The sequence below is a fragment of the Pleurodeles waltl genome, chromosome 8 (genome assembly GCF_031143425.1).
Source record: "Pleurodeles waltl isolate 20211129_DDA chromosome 8, aPleWal1.hap1.20221129, whole genome shotgun sequence".
In the NCBI taxonomy this organism is placed as follows: Eukaryota; Metazoa; Chordata; class Amphibia; order Caudata; family Salamandridae; genus Pleurodeles; species Pleurodeles waltl.
This window is the reverse complement of record NC_090447.1, coordinates 1184896400-1184910465: the sequence shown is the minus strand read 5'-3', so window position 1 is coordinate 1184910465 and position 14066 is coordinate 1184896400. Positions and strand designations below refer to the sequence as shown.

At 44.1% G+C, this 14066-nt stretch overlaps 1 protein-coding gene across 4 annotated transcripts in view; it reads left to right on the top strand.

Moving 5' to 3' along the window:
* The first annotated feature begins 1220 nt into the window (after window positions 1-1220).
* AKAP11 (A-kinase anchoring protein 11) overlaps window positions 1221-14066 on the top strand; it is a 235493-nt gene continuing 222647 nt past the window's right edge. For 2 of the 4 annotated variants that reach the window (XM_069205425.1, XM_069205423.1), the window contains exon 1: window positions 1221-1312. The gene's annotated coding sequence lies outside the window, so the exon portion shown is untranslated. Of the gene's footprint in view, window positions 1313-1436; window positions 1597-14066 lie in introns of those variants that run through there. The other 2 variants (XM_069205426.1, XM_069205424.1) reach the window with 1 other exon arrangement.

The following is a 14066-nucleotide window of genomic DNA, read 5'->3' as shown; positions in this document are numbered from 1 at the left end:
ATGGGTGATTAGCTGTGCTCCACAAATCTCTGATTGACTGATACTGTACTATATCATACATTGACAGGCCATACCATATTATACAATGATGGCCTTTACCATGATATATAATGACAGCCCATACCATATTACACAATGAGAGGCCATACATACAAAGACAGGCCATGTCATACCATACTATACGACAGGTCATAACATATGATAATAAACTCTACTATGGCAGACCATACTATACAATGACAGCCTAAACCATACCATACTACACAATGCCAGACCATGCCATACTATTCAATGACAGGCCATACCTTAGCATGCCATACAATGACAAGCCATACCATTATATTGTATGGCTGTTACTAAAGAATGACAGACCATACAATAATATACTATAGAATGACAGGCAACACCATATAACACTATGGAATGGCAGGCCATTGCGTACCACACCAGAAAAAAACATTGACAACGTCAACAGATCCCACATAGGTGAAACTTATTGGCTTTGCCAATGCTTGTTCTTCAGTGCTGTATACGAAAGCACCTACAAAGATGTCCAAAAATGGATTTGATTTAATAGACTATAATGTTCCTCTATCTATAAGATTTTGGGCCACATACTGGGTGCACATGACAACCTGAGAGCCAGGGTGCAATAATGACATTGTCACCAGTGTGGGGAAGAGGGGGCAGGAACTGTTTTAAGTCCATGGTTTAAAAAAAATAGAACTTTCAAGAAGTACGTCTCAGGGAAGTGACATAATGCAACGTGTTACAATTTCAAAGATTTCCACGTTAGGGAAAAATAGACGCGTTTAGAATTTTGAAAAGAAGTGATCATAGTTTACATGAGGTTTGTTGCCTGATTACATTGAAACATTTTCAGGGTTCGGCTCCTGTAAAGGCTCTTGGGGTAATCTTAGAACTCTTGGCTGGCCTTGTTAATTTGTCTGCTCGCCCGCCTCTAGGCATGAGCCAGGGACATCCACCTGTCCATATTTCCGTTAACTGTTCGTTATCTGACACTTATAATTACTGCCTAGCGGAAATCTGCAGGCCGTCTTCACTGCATGTGGGGCTTAGGTGCTCGGAACCAATAGGGTGGCAGGAAACGTTCTATTCTTATATTTTAATTATGGTGCAGCATCTAGCTGCTGCACGGTCCTTCCGTGAGTAGGCGGACTCAAGTGACGTAAATGGAGATGCGGAATTCTTACTGGGCGATTGGCTCTGCCTGTCCGTGTCAGCGAACAGGGTGTCGGGCTTGAGGCAGCCGGTTGACGGTGATGATCCGTGCGAAAGGGGTGTGAGGGTGGTAAGTAGACCAACAAATTACTGTATTCCTGCTGCTCCAACAGACTATTTGACGCTAACCACTGCAGTAAGCCACTCGACCTGTACCTACGTCTACAGCGCGTCACCTCCTATGTCCCGCCCCTAAGCAACTCTACTCCCCATCCCGGGGGTTAGACGCCCTGTCACCGTCGCTGCAGTGCACCCCCATTCCTGTATGCGCTTATGGCCCACGACAGTATTTGCGGCCCTTACCCGAATTGTGGCTCTGCTGGCACGCACGCATGCGCTGCCGCTAGGAATGCTGTGAGTACAATTTGCAGACAGGGGCTCTGTGGCTCCGCGGGCACGGGCTGTCAGGGTTACCTGGTCAAAACTCCGCGGAGGCGTGGCTGCGGATTGCTAAATGCCAACTGTTTGGGTCTGGCTTCCTTTCCAGGCTCCGCGGGGGCGGGGCTGAGTTGCGTCTCTTGGTCTTCATAACCACTGCTCTGTTAAGATGGGCACTGCCATTATTACCTTTTTGGACTATGTTCCCACCTCCTGCAGTGCGATGGGCGAGCTCCACACTCGTCGCTCAGCTAGGGCTGAGATCTGTCTGCTCCACCACTCGTTGCTCCTGGGGTTGCCACTTGCCTCTAGGTACCGCCCCCGTTCTTAGGTGTGTGATGATTGGGGTTTGGCTTAAGCATCAGGTACTTTTCTCAAGCCATAAAATGTATTGGTAATGAAGGGACTTTTGGGGAATTACCTGTTTTAAGGTGTCATGCTTTGTCCCACTCAAATGTCTTCCTGGAAAAAAAAATAGTAGGGGTCGTTTAAGCTGTTTTTGACGACTATGAAAATGCCACTTGTCATTTAGTAGGCATTAGAGTTTTTCGAAATTTGCATAATTAGCTTTTGTTTAAGTACATGAATTTTCGTAAAAATTCCATTAAATATCAAAGCGCTACATAGCGTTATATTTTACTGTGAAATACGTTGTGGCTTCCATTTTAGCCGTGAGGACGCATTTAAAATAATGAAAAGAATGCAAGTGCCGCGAACAACCACTTCCTCTCTGGTCACTTGCATTGTTCCTGTGCTAAAATTCATGTTGTTTATGACATAATTTCAGGGATTTTGTGTAATAAGTGAAACTTGAAATTTAGCTAAATTATGCATGATCACGTCAGTATTACAGAAATTTGTCCTAGGCTTAATAGGAACTTGTTATTACCTTACACAAAGCTGCAGTGGACCATCTTTTGCAATTGCAGCAATTGTGTTCTGCTGTCGCTTTATTCTGCCACCAAAGGCTTTTGCTTGTGATTTAGTCAGTGCAAGATATTTCAATTGGAATTGTGTTCTGGGTATGGCCTTTTGTGGCTGACTGGCACGCACCGCAGGCAGGTTTCTCGCAGAGGAAATTGCTAAATTTGGTATTTTTTCCCCACCGTGGGAACTGTGTTGGGTATTGGAGTGGCTCCCACATGCAATTTTTGTGGTTCGTTTCAAAACCTCTCGGTTCTCCTGCTCTTTTGAAGCTCAAGGGAAAGGGCAGAAGGACCCTGTGACAAACTTGGTCACTTTGTGAAGGTTATAAGTCTCTGTTGCATTAGTACTGTTTCCCCTGCTGGTGTTGCCATCTTTTCTGTACTCAAGTATGTTTCCTGCTCATACGACTTGTAGGAAGCTGGCCATCTATATAGTATTCCAGTGTATAGAGACATTATGTAGATAGCCATGGCAGCTCTTATTGGCTGATGGGGTTAAAATAATAATCCTAAAAGCTCTCTTTTGTGGTGGTGTGGGCGAGCATTTAGGCTTATCAGAGGACAGCGTTTATTGCACACACAGAGCCATTAAGTGAGACACTCACTCAAAGAAATCTGATACTAATTTATAAAAATAACACTTGTTACGGGTACAGGTACGTACTTTTTGAGACATTAATTTTTATGTTTCAAAAGTTGACAGTGCAATTTCTGGAGCTTTAATGTTATCCTGTTGGGGGTGAGAGAGCGTAGTTTATATAATCAATATTAACATGAAATGTTTATGATCTAATGTATAATAATGCTGCATAGAAAATGTATTAATATGTTTTGCTAAAACGTGCGTTTGAAATGTGCCCACGGGGAGTGGCCTTCAATATACGGGGACTAATAAAACTGATTAATAATTATGAAATGTTTTATTAAATTGTGATTTTACACTATTATTGAAAGAGTATATGATAGACTTTTGCTAATAAATCATTAGGCCTTAGTTAGCATGAGTCGAGGCCTAGATGCCTGACTTTCATATTAAATGTGTTTTTCTAACGTGCACTGTGCTGACTTGTTAAAGGACATGAACTCTTGTTTTTTCCAAAGCTGAATGTAACTGTAGTAGATCCGTTCTCATGAAGTTCGACTTGCTTATAGAAACTTTTTAGCTGAATGCAACACTGTAGACCACTCGTAGGTACAAGGTCGACTGAACCGGTACAGACAATGGAGCCACTGACAGAAGATGTGCAAAAGACCACGAGAGGATGAAATCATACCGGACATTCTACCTCCTGAAGACGTCAATCATAAGGACTAATAAACTACGTGAGAACTGTTATGGGGTGACAAATTCGATTAGCTAATTCAAAGTTAATTGGATAGAGATAGTGGGGTGCAACCCCTCCACCAATAAGATTTTAGGGGACTGTTCAACGAAAAAGGGATAAAACCCCTTGACACACGGAAATAAGTTAGATTGGTTAGGGAAATGCTATTGATATGATCCAGAAACTTTGTCACTCTATTTGGTGACTTGCTGATTTTACTTAAACCATCCTTGCCCTTAGATTGCCCTTCATACTTTACCTCCTTATGAGGGAAGTACCCTTTGCCCTTCCTGCCCGAGCTGAGTTCCTGACTGATGGCGAATCAACTGATGTCCTGAAGACGAAGACAGAACCTGAGTGCTGACCCAAATACGGAGGGTAACTATATGACAATGAAATTGTGATTGTCTATTTGTTTTTCCTTTCTAGGTACCAACTGCTACTTTTGACAGAGACCATAGTTAGATGTTTTCCAAATTGGTGTTACTAAATTGTTTTGCATGAAGCCCAACATCCCATTGCTAATTAGAGGTTAGGACAGTTATTCACTAGACTGACGCAAATAGACAAATGACTGAACCTCTGCTTTGTTGAATAATGCGCTAATGGTACTCTGCTAAGGATAACCTATGTTGACGCCATGTTATGTTCTAATAATTGTGATTCTTGCTTTGATGAAGTCTTATTCGAGTTGCCAAATTATGACAATGTTGATGAGCTTTTTTGCTATTGAGATTAATAAACTTACTATTAGAATTGTAATCAATAGGGAATAAATATCACTAAATCTTACTAAACTGGTGTGGTTAATTTATGACTGAAAGGTCATGGTGGTTTCTGAGTCTTATTAATGTCATTGACTAAAGTGAATTGCATTGTTATATAACAAATATTGATGACATTATTGATACATTGATTGACATGTTGATTAGCTATCTCGTCCTAAGGTGTCTTCAATCAGGGTCAAAAGATTCATTGGCCTAAAACGAGTCCCAAAGTGAGTAAATTAGTCATAAAGGGACGTGTTAACAGTTTCTGGTAGCAGAGCGACGGTTTAGGCCCTTTGGGGCCCTAGGACGGAGAATTGTGGGTTTAAATTGTTTTCTGAGATAATGCGAATTGGAGGTATGATGTGTTTCTAAATTCCCCATGACTTTCCCGGAATCTTGGAGCCTGCCTAAGTGAGTTGGGGTATGTTCTCGGCGTTTTAGCATGTGTGGTGTAGAATTTGCACTTGCTCAGCTTATGCACATTGCAGGTGTTTTGTGAAATCTGTGTGGATGAAGGTCAGGTAATGTTGTTTTAGTAGGAGTGGGCGTACTCCGCAGTATGAGAGTAGGGAAGTCGGCGTACTTCATGTGAGTGTGGCGCTTTGTGCTAAAAAATTATCCACGTGGTTGTTGGTGATGTACGGACCCGTAGTGGTCTAAGACTCCGGAGTATATTGACAAGTATAGGAGACACTTGGGTTTATGTTGTAATTTGTGCGGTTTAATAGGTCAATCGGGGGTGGTTGACAAGTCGAGTTTGAGTCAATTGTGTGAGTGAAACCTTCAATGGAGATTTGGCAAGTTCTAAAGTGCGCTAGGATGAACCATTGACAAGTCGAGAGTAGGAATTGCAGGTCGAATTCTGCTTGCGAGTGCGGGAGCTGAGAAGGAGAGAGTAGCGGCCGAGGCTTCAAGTGAAATCTCTGTAAAGTTCTGAAGCAATTGTGTACCCTTCCTGTAGTAAACTGCCAAATTTGGGTTTTGTTGTTAAAGGTGCTTGCAATATATTGCATTAGTTTTCTGTGAGGAGGACAAGCCACAAGACTTTGTCAGCCGCAATGTGTGTGTGAGTGTGATGTCAGTGGTGCCGCGCAGGGATAGGTCAGTTGCCGAGAGGGGTCGCGCACGGATTGGTAGCCGTCCGTGAGAGGCAATTGGTTGAGAAAGGTGGTGAAGAGTGTTCTGGGAATTAAAGTCACTTCCTGATTAGATTCAAAATAAAATAAAAGACGCAAAAATGAAGTTTTTCAAGGCTTTAAAGAGCGCTTTGAAGGGAGATACATATATTATGGCGAGTGAAGGGGAGCCTACACCGCCTGAGGGTACTCCAGCTTATATCGTAATGGAGAAAAAGGGAGTCGCGCCATGTCTTTGGATGAAGCAGTGGCGCAAATTAACTGAGAAGGAGGGATGTTTAGTGTTTCCGTAGCATGGAACGTTCAATACAAGAATTTTAGAGAACTTGATTTGGATGTTAAGTGTACAAAAGCCGCCTCCAAGACCAGCTCAGTATGAGGCATTAGCAGTCTGGGATTTAATGGCCATACGACAAAGACAGCAGACATTTGAAAGGAGAATGAAAAGGGCAGAAAAGACTCTAGCAGAGGCTAGATGGGACAATGAGAGCAGGATGTGGAGAAGGGGAATAGATGACGGACTCAAATTGTTTCTGGCAATAACACAGGAAGATGAGACACAGGGAAAGAAAGCCACCTGTAAGACAGATAAGGGCTCTAGTAAGACGAAAGAGACGCAGAGGTCTTTGGTAGACGAAGATGACTCAGACGATGAAGAATTCCTTAATCAGTTCTTCCATGATCGCCCGCCACCATATGCAATAAATGACACTGCTCCGAGCACTAGTGCGGGTCCTGAGGATCCGGCACAGAGTAAGGGCGTCTCAAGTACAGTGCAGACAAGTGATACAGTTTTGATACAGAATGGTGTCAGTGTACCCACTGCACCAGGCACACACATACAGTTGCAGCCACCACAGATTCAAAGGATTTATCCAGACGTCCCAGTGCTAGAGACAAATACGAGTCTGATGGTGCCGCCTGATCCGATATACACAAGATCAAAACTAGTGCAGATTGAGCCAACTCCACAATTGCTGCCGCAGCAACAGCTGGTTCAGAGTTACAATGCAGTTGCAGGACCGCAGTCAGTAGCAACAGCACCCATGATGAATCAGGCAATGGGAGTTAATGCTTCACAGGGTTTGGGGGTTGGTCAGTCCCCAGCTGCTATATCATTGCCAATTACCGTTGGTCCACCAGTACTGCTGTATGCGCAAGGCAAACCTGGCTTGTGTGACCAGGGAATAATGACCAGGGAGGCAATAAGAGGAGGGTTCACAGCAACTCCCCAGGTAATGACACCAAGACAACAAGCAGCAGAAGGACTCGGGTCTTTGCTAGACCTCAGTCCGATTGGGGCTCCTTTGGAGACGATGAGGCAAGCAGGGTTAAGCGTGCTAGCTCCACAGACAATGAGTACAAATACGACACAGACACCATTGATACAGTCAGGAAACGTTTCGTTGCAAGGCTTTTCCGCGCAACAGTTGAATGAGTGGTTAGAAAAGATCAATGCTTCACAAACTACTGCAGTGACCGCAGAGAGGTCAGAGAGGGATGAATACTTCAATTTTGTGGGACTGGGTGTGTAAGCTGCAGAATTAGTGTAAGGAACAATGGGGGTGAACAGATTAGAGTCATACACAGAAGCAGAATTGAGGTATCTGTGTCCCAAAATCACTAAAGAAGTGGGCAAGGTCCATCAGAGGTTGGCAAACCTGGCAGACAAATATGGTATAGATATTGAGAATACTAAACATTTGAAAAGAAGCTACAGATTAGACTTCGATTCTAAAGATTTTGATCACATGAGGTCTACCGGAATGAAAGCGCATCTTAAAGAAATACTGCAAAGTGCGCAAATCGGGGGAGCCTTAGAAAAGTGGGAAGACAGATGGGCAAAGAAAAGAGATAAGGAGAAAGGCGATGGTCCGGAACCAAAGCAGGCTAAAGCCGCACCTGACACGGGGACAATAAAAATGTTACCAATGAGAGAGACAGCCGGAGGAGTGCTAGTCCATGTACCGTGGTCTAGGGGTGACATTTTGTCATTCACAAATGATTATCCCAGGTTGAGGGAGAAGCCGATAGAATGGTACCAGCAGACAGATAGGTTTGTGAAGCTTGCGAAATGTCTCTGGGAGGACTTGAATACCCTGTTTGAGATTATCGTTCCACCTGACTTATGGCTTGAGTGCAAGAGAGGTGTGTTCAGGTGTGTTGAAGGGCTGAGGCCAGAGATTAGTCAGATGATTAAGAATTACTTGATCTGTTGGCAAGCAAAGCCGATTGATGAGGTGTTGCAGTATGCGAAATACTGTAGTGACGAGATTGAATTAAAACAGAGAAAGTTAAAGGAGAAAGTGATGGTGATGCAAATTAAGGCAGCACAAGCAGGGATGCAGGTAAATGGAGTACAGCAGGTGATACAGCAGCAACCGCAAGGAAATGGCATGTTTCAGGCACAACCAAGAGGTCGAGGAGGTTTTGTGAACCGCGGTCCAGACTTGAATACTGTTGTGGTTCAAAATAATGTGTAGGGGATGAAAAAGATGTCACCATGTCACGCGTGCGGGGGTGTGGGGCATTGGAAGCGGGAATGACCAGTGGTGGTGCAGGATGGTGTTGTTCAACAAAGCAGTGATGTCAGTACTTTTCAAAATGTGAGGGGTCCAAAGATGAGGGGCCAAAATCAAAACTTCCAGAATAACATGGTTCAGATGCAGGGGCTACAGCCCATGCAGCAGATGCAAATGCTGCGTGTTCAAACAGCACAAATGTAGCAAGTACAACAGCAGGTTCCCATGGTACCTAGACAGCAAATACAAATGCCTTTAGCTCCAATGGGACAGCAACAGGTGATGCTTCCTCAACAGGTCACAGGCCAAATGATGAGTCAAAATAACACAGTACAACAGTTCCTATTGCATGGTGAGGATGGAATAAACGATGAATGGTCGGATGATTGTTCAGACAGTGAGGAGTGCAGGCTTGCAGCGTCCCTAGAGGTAGATCAGAGGGGTCCCTATGTAGAGGGAAAGGTGATGGGACAGAAGGTTTAATTCCTGGTTGACACCGGGGCTACACGCTCTACAGTCAGAAGTGCAGAGGTTCCGAAGTTGCCACTTTCAGGGCGTACCATAAGAGTGGTAGGAGTAGCAAATCAGTTCCTGACAAATCCGATTACAGATCCGGTCCAAGTTGAGATTGGCAACTTTCAGGGATTACATACATTTGTAGTCTGTGATTCGAGTCCTGTGTCCCTACTGGGAAGAGACTTATTGTGCAAGACGAGGTGTTCAATTACCTGTTCCAATGAAGCGATTGAAGTGCAGACAAACGGTGATGATGAGGGAGACGATGAACCGCTTATAGAACTAGAGACGGAGACCGCAAATGAGGAATACCCTTTGATAACCTTATTCCCAATGCTTACAGTGAATGACTTACCAGCTGAGTTGCAGGGAACAGTGACACAGAAAGTGTGGGACCTGACAGGAAAGGAAGTAGGGCTAATAAAAGGAGTAGAACCGGTTAAAGTACAGGTAAAGCCAAATACAGTGTTCCCACAGGTATCGCAGTACCACATGGCACAAGATGTCCTCATCCAGGTAGCACAGATAATTGTGGACTTTGTAAAACAAGGGGTTTTGAAAGAAGTGCTGAGTAGTCCATGTAATTCACCAATAATAGGTCTGAAAAAGCCTTGTGGGAAGGTTCGAATTGTGCAAGACTTAAGGAAAATAAACGAGATTGTGGTAAAGTGTTGCCCCATAGTGCCAAATCCAGCAGTGATTATGTTTCAAGTTCCGTGTGATGCAGAGTGGTTCACAGTTGTGAATCTGTCACAAGCATTCTTTTCAGTGCCTCTTCATGAGGATAGCCAATTTCTCTTCAGTTTCAAATTCCTGGATAAGGTGTACAGTTGGTGCAGAATTCCTCAAGGGTTTTCTGACTCACCTTCCATCGTCAATCAGATATTGAAGAAGGATTTGGAAGTGTTAGAACTGCCTTTCAGTTCGACACTAGTGCAGTAAATTGATGATTTGTTGATGCGTCCAGGACAAAAGATGACTGCAGGTATGACACAATTGTCTTACTGAACCATTTGGGAAAGAATGGACATAAAGTGTCCCCACAGAAGCTGCAATACTGTCAGAAAGAGGTGAAGTACTTAGGTCACCTGATTGAAAAGGGGTCTAGGAGAATATTCAAAGAGAGGGTGACAGCCATATTGCAGCTGAATCCCCCGACAACAAAGAGAGATGTCAGAATGTTTTTGGGAATAGTGGGCTACTGTCGTCAGTGGATTCCCAACTTCTCGATTATCTCTAAACCATTAGCGAAGTTGACAGGTAAGGAAGTTCAGGATGATCCGGGTACCATAACCATGTCAGAGAAAGAGATGGAGGCATTCATGGAGTTGAGAGAGTGTATGTGCAGGGCACCAGCTTTAGGTATGCCTGATTACACGAAGCCTTTTCTACTGTTTTGTCATGAACGCGATGCTTGTTCTTTGTCTGTCTTAACACAGGTCCATGGAGGTGCAAACCGCCCAGTAGCATATTTTTCAGCTACTTTGGACCCAGTCGCAGCAGCCTTACCGGGTTGTTTGCGTGCAGTTGCAGCAGTTGATCAAAGCCTCACACAGTGTGAAGGCATAGTGATGGGACATCCCTTAACAGTAATGGTTCCACATTCAGTTGAAATTCCAAGACGCAACACTGACAAATGCTAGGTTGACTTAATACGAGACAATCATACTGGGGTCACCCAATGTTCCCTCAAGAGATGTACTGTATTGAACCCAGCAACTTTGCTTCCTATTGAAAATGCAGACATTAATGATGCTGAGGAAGTAGAACATGATTGTCTTGAGGTAACAGAACTATGCACCAAACCAAGACCTGACATCAAAGATACCCAACTGGAAGAAAATGACTACATTATGTTTGTTGATGGTTCATGCTTAAGAGACTCAATAGGAGTACTGAGAGCTGGATATGCCGTGTGTACAATCACCGGTATTCTAGAAGCTTCCTGGCTCGAAAGAGTGTACTCTGCACAAGTGGCTGAATTAATTGCCCTTACTAAGGCATGCCACGCAGCTGAAAGCCTGGAGGTCACTATCTATACTGACTGCAGATATGGATTTGGAATTGTACATGATTTTGGCCAACTATGGTCACAGAGGGGTTTCATGACCTCTTCTGGTTCACCAGTGAAAAATGGTGAGAAAATTAAGGATTTGTTGCATGCGATTCAGTTACCTCTTGAAATTGCCGTGGTGAAATGCAATGCTCATGTTAAGTCACAAGACTTTGTGTCAATGGGAAACGGCTATGCAGATCAAGTAGCAAGGTTTTGCGCATTGAACTGTATATCGTTCAAAGATCAGTGGGAGTTGTTACCTGAAACTGAAAATGAAACGTGCTTAAACTTTGCATTAAGGGTGGTTGACACATTAGATGAGCTGAAATCACTGCAGGGACGTGCTAGCAGAGAGGAAAATCTCTCCTGGCAGAGAATGCAATGTATACAGAGATCTGATGACTTGTGGGTCTCAGAGGAGGGGAAAATGGTTTTGCCAAACAGTCTTTTGTCACAGTTTGCAAGGTTTTACCATGGTCAGGTACATATTGGGAGAGACGCAATGATCAGGTTGTTCAAAATCGATTGGTTCAATCCGAAATTCAGACAAGCTGCTGAGGTTATCTGTCACAGGTGCATCATCTGTCAACAGATGAATGCAGGAAAAGGAACTGTGGTAACTTTGAGCCACATAGGGAGAGCTGGAGGTCCATTTAGCAAGATGCAGATGGATTTTATTGAGATGCCTGTGTGTGGAGGTTTGAGGTATGTGTTGATGATTGTGTGTGTTTTCAGTCACTGGATTGAAGCTTACCCTACACGTAGAAATGACAGTCTCACAGTAGCAAAGCTGTTGCTTAGGGAGTTGATACCACGTTTCAGATTCCCGATCTCTTTAGAATCAGATATGGGAAGACACTTCGACAATGAGGTGATTAAGCTCTTGTGTGCTGCATTAAACATGGAGCAGAAGCTGCATTGTAGCTATTGCCGTGAAGCATCAGGACTAGTAGAACAGATGAATGGTAGCTTGAAGTCGAGAATGGCAAAAATGTGCGCAGCTACCAATCTGAAGTGGCCAGATGCATTGCCCTTAGTACTGATGTCAATGAGAAACACACCTGACAAGAAAACAGGACTATCTCCCCACGAGATTCTAATGGGTCGAGCTATGAGATTGCCCGCAGTGCCTGCAAATGCTCTTGGGAATATCACGGATGATATGGTGTTGGACTACTGCAAGGGTCTGGCTGATGTAGTCCGCTCTTTCTCTCACCAGGTGGAGGCTACCACGTTGCCACCGATAAGTGATCCAGGTCACACCTTGAAAGCCTGTGATTGGGTGGTTGTCAAGAAACGCGTGAGAAAGTCGTGTTTGGAGCCGCATTGGAAAGGACCATATCAAGTAATACTGACAACAACCACTGCTGTGAAATGTGCAGGCGTTTCAAATTGGATACATGCCAGTCACACAAAGAAGGTAACGTGTCCGACTGATGAGGAACTTGAAGTGTCCAAAACAACAGCTGCAGAAAAGGAAGTCTCAGGGCCGGAGAGTATTCAAAGGGGAACTGAGACTGAAGGAGAGCCCACTGAGAATGGCTTAGTCACACAAAGTGAATTCCAGAGGGGTGACAGTGAGCCTATCTCAGTCGAGGCAGCAGGGGAACCGAGACAAAGAGAGGTTTTCCCAGAAGCAGACGCATTTGGGTTTGAAGTTGAGCCCGTAACAGACCCTGAAGGCGAGGGGGAAGAAGCAGAGTGAGATCAAAGTGCACTGACTCCTCCTGAGCCGCTTGCAGATCCAGGGGTGTGGAATTTATTAAAATATCTACTTGTCCAGTGGACAGGTTGCTTCTCAAATCTACTTGTCCTGTAAAAAGATCTACTTGTCCCTTTGGTGCCATGTAGTGTGGCGACAAATTATGGCAGCAATCTCATTATGTAAGTGCTCTGATAATAGCCTCTCTGATTATGCCAGGGCTACTACCATAGTAGGGCTTGAATACTTGCAGTTTCAATCCCTACTGTAGCAATTTCCTTATTTTGCCACCTTTCTGCAGATCTGCATACTGGGGCTGGAGGAAGCAGTAAGCAATAGTTCTAGGGCTGGAATGCCTTTGAGTCTGCAAACCTACTAACCTGCATGTTTTAAAGATTTTTACCAGCTTCTCTCTAATATTTTCCCATAATAAGAAAGGTTGGACATTTACTCCTGACAATGGCAGAATTAGAACTTCTTCCAGGGTTGGGAAGAAAGTGGCTGGAGGGAAAATGAACTTGCAAATGCTCAATAGATTTTTACATGAGCAAATCTACACATCGTATTTACCCATGCTAAAATACAGTTCACAAATATTTTATAGGGTACGACATATACCATGGGTGCACTTATGTGACTTTCTTTAAGAATTTGGGGCCACATGTAGGTAGGTTCAGATTTGCGACCTGCAAATTGCGAGTCGCAAATCCGAATGTAGGATGGTGTCCCTGACACCATCTGTGATTCGCAAGGGCTTCGCAAATGCCCACCTCATGAATAATCATGAGGTGGGTCGCAATTTGCGACCCTCTCGCGAATGGCGGCCCTCACAGGGATGGTGGCCTGCTGGAGACAGCAGACCACCATGTCTGTGACTGCTTTTCAATAAAGCAGTTTTTTTTTTGTAATGCAGCCCGTTTTCCTTAAAGGAAAACGAGATGCATAACAAAAATGAAAAATGAAACGTTTTTGTTTCATTTTTTCAGAGCAGGCAGTGGTCCACAGGACCACTGCCTGCTCTGAAAAAATGTTTACAGTGACATTCACAATGGGGAAGGGGTCCCATGGGGATCCCTTCCCTTTTGCGAAAGTGTTAGCACCCATTTGAAATGGGTGCAAACAGCGATTGGTTTGCGCCCGCGTTCGCGGTCACAAAACAATCCTACATTGCACTGCAAGTCGCAATTAGGAAGGGAACACCCCTTACTAATTGCGAGTCGCAAACCCGTTTTGCGATCCGGTAACCAGGTTACCGAATCGCAAAACTGGGTTTGTGCATCGCAGTGTGCTTTTTGCATGTCGCAAACAGCGAAAGTCGCTGTTTGCGACATGCAAAAAGCTACCTACATGTGGGTCATGGTCCCTAATTAGGTCTGGTGTTAACAAAGACATTTTGTTTTTATTAAACTTCTATTTCTCTCTCTTTCGGCCGGCTTTACTGTGAGGGATCGCATTCTGCTCTTCCACAAGGAGCATATTGTCACACAAAGTAG